Raw genomic sequence first — 6000 nt, forward strand, 5'->3', positions numbered from 1 at the left:
AGCAACATGCAAGCATAGATATCTAGCTAAATCCATATCATATCATAAAGAGATACATGAGCATGCTAGGTTAAATTTTTAGCTTCCTTTAACCCTAAATTTGGATAGTGGCCGAAAGTTTCATGAAGAGGAAGATAAACTCTAAACAACATACAAGCATGCAAACACTTAGAATCTTTCATACTATTTCATAGAGAAGATCATGAGCATGATAACCTAAATTTTTAACTTAGCTAATCCTTTTTATTCATGACTTGGCCGAACACCTTAGGTGCATGAGATTAAGTTTAAAGCAACATACAAGCACAAGAAAACCAAACCAATCTCTTATCATGGCCTACATATCATAAGGACATAGTGAACATGGTTAGTTTAGGTCTTAAGCTTTCCTAGGTCATTCATCTACACTTGGCCGAAAGTTCCACTTTGTGATCCTAGGTTTTAAGCATTCTAATCTTATGGAAAACATAAACAACTTGTACCACAGGTGAGGGGATACTTACTTCCTTTCGCTTGTTGATCCTAAAGAAAGTGGTACCCTTGAGGAGGAAGAAGGAGCTTCTCTTCCTAGTTCTTCCTTTTGTTTTCTCTTTCTTGTAAGGAGTAAACCTTGAGACTCCTTCTTAGAAATTAGTTTTCTTGGAGAGAAAACCTTAGCTTGGTTTTTAGAAATGAGGGAGAGAGGGCTCTATGTCTCGGTGGAGAAGGAAGAAGGAGAAAGAAGGAGGAGGAAGAAGAAGAAGGAAGGATTAACAACTTTCTTTTCTTCTCTCAATCCTATTTATTTCTCATGTAAATGAAACATGTCTTCATTCATCCCCTTGACCCCTCTATCTCTACCCCCTCTTAATTCCCATGAAATTAGAGGAAAGAAAGGAAGGAAAGCAACTTGGCTTTTGCTTGCTTCTTTCCTTAACTAAGAGGAAAAGGAGGTAAGCTACTTGGTTTTCTCTTGTTCCTTTACTTAACTATCTTCTTACTCTTAACTACAATTTCCATTCTTTTCTATTCATTTATCATTCATTATCCTAGTGGTACCATACACCAATTTAACTCTATTATTTGTGGGAGGTTCAAGGTTCAAACCTTAACCTCATTTCCTTTTTATTTTATTTTTGTTTCTATTTCCATTTCTCTTTTTTTTCTTTTATTCTAAAGGAAGAATACTCATAGGTATAGCTTATCATTTTATGGGTGTTACAAGTAAGTGCCTATCACTGGTTACTTGTCAATCACTGGAAACATTAGGAATTCAAATTTGATGACGACTTGACTAGGACATAGATTGAAACTTGAAGAGTTTTGAGTTGTCTTTGCGCTATGCACAGGGTACTTATGCTTGAGCCATGCTTAACTTGTTTTCATGATTATGCTTACTAATGAAACCTTTTGATAGAGTTAGGAGAATGCATTAGGGATATGAGAGCATTGTAGAGCATATGGATCTGGATTGCAGCATTTTGCTTGAGGACAAGCAAAGGTTTAAGTCTGAGGGTGTGATGTGCGTAGATTGCATACACTTATTAGCATGTTTTGACGCACATTCACATACTTTAAGCATGCTTGATCTATGCATTTGCGTACTTTCAGCTTTCCTTTTTAGCATATTTACTCTCTTTGTTCGAAGATCTGCTTTTGTGCATTTTTTGTACACAGGAGTCGAATCTGGTGAAAGATGTGTGTTCGAGGCCAAATCTTCAAGCAAAGCGATGGAGGAAGCCATGACACTTGAACCCTACACGGCCTTGCCATGGGGGTTTGCCCAGGCCGTGTAAGGATGAGAGGCCGTGTAGCTGCACCAGAGAAGGATGTTGGCATGGCCGTGTGAACCTCACACGGCTGTGCCAAGTTTTAAAGCCCAAGGAAGCCTGGGCCGTGTACACCACACGACTATGTCAATTTTCCAGAGACTAGAGAAGCCTCGGCCGTGTGCGCTACACGGCCGTGTGAGGTTTCCAGAGAGCAGGAGAGTGTTGGCCGTGTGCACCACACGACCGTGCCAGGTTTCCAGAGGTGAAGGCAGTGCAGGCCGTGTGGATCTACATGGCCGTGCAAGGGGAGCATTGATAGAGGCAAGTCACGGCCGTGTGAGATTAGCAGAGAAGAGAGTGGAGCAAGCCGTGTGAACCTCACACGACCGTGCCTCGGGGCCGTGTGGCACCCAAACCCCTCTTCTATATAAGGCCTCCTTCAAGATTTGAAAGGGGATCTTCTCCCCTTTGGGAGAAAGGAAGATTTGGGCGAATTCCTTCCATTCTTGGGTGGATTTCTGGGCGATCTAAGGGAAGATCTTCACCAATTCGACTCCAAGATCGAAGGATTGGATCCGAAGACCATTCTTCTCCATAGATAAGTTTTCTTTCTCTCCTTTCTTGGATTTGAGGGTTTAGAAATGCTTGTAATCTTTGTTTCTTTCGGATTCTTTCTTCGATTTATGGAGTAGATATCTTATTCTAGGATGGAGGGAGTATTTGTAAAGAATTCTTGATGTAAAACTCTTGTGGATATGCCAATTTCCCATTTATATGATTTTGTCCTGTTTTGCATCTATTTGATCTCATGTGGAATGTTGTGATTGTGCCTAATTACCATGCTTGATTGAATGTTTGGATATCTTGTGGATCTTGTAGAGGTAATTCTTCATTCGATTTTCCGAGGGACCTTTGTGGCAGGAACATGGCCGTGTAAGGACATTTGAGGGATTATCTTGAAGGGGAAATTAGGTATTCCAAGAGGGTAGGATAGATTTATGCATTAATCTTTATATCTTGATGGGTTGATGAGTGATGGATTCTTATGTTGATTTTCCGAGGGACGCTCATGACAGGCAGACCCGTGTAAGGACAATATAGATTCATTCCTAATTGATCAATCTAGGTATGGATTTCAGTCCTAGGTCGGTTCTCTATTGCAAGAGAGAACTGACAACCTTCTACAAATGATGGACAATTGAGAAAAATGATTTGGTAGATCATTTACATTTAAGAACCTTACAAAGAAACCAAAACTCCTAAAATATCCCTTATCATTGCCTTTATTCTTATTGCCTATTCTTTCATTCTTTTGTTTACTTTTCATAGTTACACCTAGACTTTGTTAATCCATTGATTTGTTGTCTAGCTAATTCGTTTTGAGATATTCTTAGTGCTTATTCCAGTCCCTGTGGATACAATAATCTTTTATATTACTTGTGATATTTCCGTACACTTACGGAGAAACTACTGGAAGCTCGCTTATTGAGAAGAAGGGTCGGTCGCTTCACCTTAGTCGGGGACCAGCTCTAAAAGAATGCCTTCTCCAGGCCATTACTTAAATGCGTCGGATCAGAGGATGCCGACTATATACTGCAAGAAGTACACTAAGGCTCCTGTGTAGGGCATCCGGGCGGTCGGTCGCTAGTAAGGAAGATCCTGCTGGCCGGGTATTTCTGGCCGACTCTACAGGAAGATGTCGCTCGGACAGTAGTCAACTGCCTATCTTGCCAAAAGTATCACCACCTTTCCCACCGACCGACCGAAGAGATGAAGGCCTCCACTGTGTTGTGCCCGTTCGACCAATGGGGCATAGATATTGTGGGACCTTTCCCCATGGCGATCGGGCAGCCAAACTTCTTACTCGTCGCAGTGGACTATTTCTCCAAGTGGGTCGAAGCTGAGCCGCTGGTCAAAATAACTGAGTAGATGGTCCAAAAGTTCATCTAGCAGCATATCATCTGTCGATTCGGCATTCCGCGTCGACTCGTCTCAGACAATGGTAGACAGTTCGCCAGACGGAAACTCAGAGAGTGGTGTGAGGAGTATGGCATCCAGAAGGCCTTCACCTCCGTAGCGTACCCTCAGAGTAATGGGCAAGCTGAAGTCGCCAATTGGGAGATCTTGCGAATTTTGCGAGTTCGGCTCGACCACAGCAGAGGAAGCTGGGTGGACCCCCGGCGTGTTATGGGAAATCCGAATGACCCCTAAAGAAGGCACAGGTGTAATCCCGTTCCACCTCGTATATGGCGGTGAGGTGGTCATCCCGGTCGAGGTGGGAGTCGAGTCCAATAGAATACAACACTATGGCGAAGACAACGCCCGGCGGAGGCTTCTGGAGCTGGACTTCATGGATGAGACGCGTGACAAAGCAGCCGTTCGGCTGATGGCTTATACGTAGAGGATGAGGCAGAACTACAATCGACGAGTGATCCCGAGGTCATTCCAAGTCGGTGACCTCATATGGAAGAAGGTGAAGCCGGTCGGCGATGTCACTAAACTAGAAGCTTCGTGGGTCGGACCATTCAAAGTCGTGGAGAAGCTTCACTCGGGCTCCTATTACCTAGAAGATGAAGACGGATGACAACTAGAACGTCCTTGGAGCGCGAACCACCTCCAGCCGTACCGAGCTGGATGAAAGGTGCGCTAATGTAATTGAAGTGTACCTTCCATTTTTCCTGCGCCCTCTTATTGTAGGATTGAAATGAAAAATGAAAGGTTACCTAAATATTCGTCGAGCAGTGACGTTAAACTCATGTCTCCATCGACGGTCGAGCAGCGACCTTAAACCCTGGTCTTCACCAAATCGTCGAGCGGCGACGTTAAACCCATGTCTCCATCGACGGTCGAGCGGCGACCTTAAACCCTGGTATTCACCAAATCGTCAAGCGGCGACATTAAATTCATGTCTCCATCGATGGTTGAGCGGCGACCTTAAACCCCGATTTTCACTAAATCATCGAGCGACGACATTAAACCCATGCCTCCATCGACGGTCGAGCAGTGATCTTAAATCCCGGTCTTCTCCAAATCGTCGAGCGACGACATTAAACCCATATCTCCATCGACGGTCGAGCGGTGACCTTAAACCCCAGTCTTCACCAAATCGTCGAGTGGCGACGTTAAACCCATGTCTCCATCGACGGTCGAGCGACGACCTTAAACCCCGGTCTTCACCAAATCGTCGAGTGGCGATGTTAAACCCATATCTCCATCGACGGTCGAGCGGTGACCTTAAACCTCGATCTTCACCAAATCGTCAAACGGCGACGTTAAACTCATGTCTCCATTGACGGTCGAGCGGCGACCTTAAACACCGGTCTTCACCAAATCGTCGAGCGGCGACGTTAAACCCATGTCTCCATCAACGGCCGAGCGGTGACCTTAAACCCCGATTTTCACCAAATCGTCGAACGGTGACGTTAAATCCATGTCTCCATTGACGGTCGAGAGGGGACCTTAAACCCCGGTCTTCACCAAATTGTCGAGCGGCGACGTTAAACCCATGTCTCCATTGACGATCGAGCGCCGACCTTAAACCCCGGTCTTCACCAAATCTTCGAGCGACGACGTTAAATCCATGTCTCCATTGACGGTCGAGTGACGACCTTAAACCCCGGTCTTCACCAAATCGTCGAGCGGCGATGTTAAACCCATGTCTCCATCGATGGTCGAGCGACGACCTTAAACTCCTGCCTTAGAAGATCGTCTAGCGGAGACGTTAAAACCCAGAGTCGAGCGGTGATTATAAACCCCGGAGGTACAAGCCTAGTGAATATTTCAATAATGAAAGTACGGTCATAACAACCGATCAGAATTATACAACCGAATACTTAGCAAACAGATGTCATATGAAGAAAGAGCCCAAAAGGATTTCATTGGTAATTGGTCACTACCGAACGACAGGAGTACATTCAAAACTTTACAAAAAACATTCTCTACCAACCCCTCGCTCACTCGATATTTTTGAAGGAGCTAGACGCGGTTCATGTCTTTATCAGACAGGGCCTTGGAGACATGACCATTCGCCTTCAGTTGGCTGAGCGTCGCATCGATTGCCAGCTCAAACGATCAGGCGATCCGATCGGTTGCCTTCTCCAAGAATTGGTCCGAGCGGAGGTATTGGTGCTTCAGCGCCGTGAAGCGACCCGGCTCGGCCTCTTGATAGGTAGTCAGAGCGGCATGGGAGGCCTCCAACTCCTCTTCGAGGGGCTTCACTTGGTCTTTAAGTTCAGCCTCTTTAGCCGAG

The sequence above is a fragment of the Zingiber officinale genome, chromosome 6B (genome assembly GCF_018446385.1).
Source record: "Zingiber officinale cultivar Zhangliang chromosome 6B, Zo_v1.1, whole genome shotgun sequence".
Classification (NCBI taxonomy): domain Eukaryota; kingdom Viridiplantae; phylum Streptophyta; class Magnoliopsida; order Zingiberales; family Zingiberaceae; genus Zingiber; species Zingiber officinale.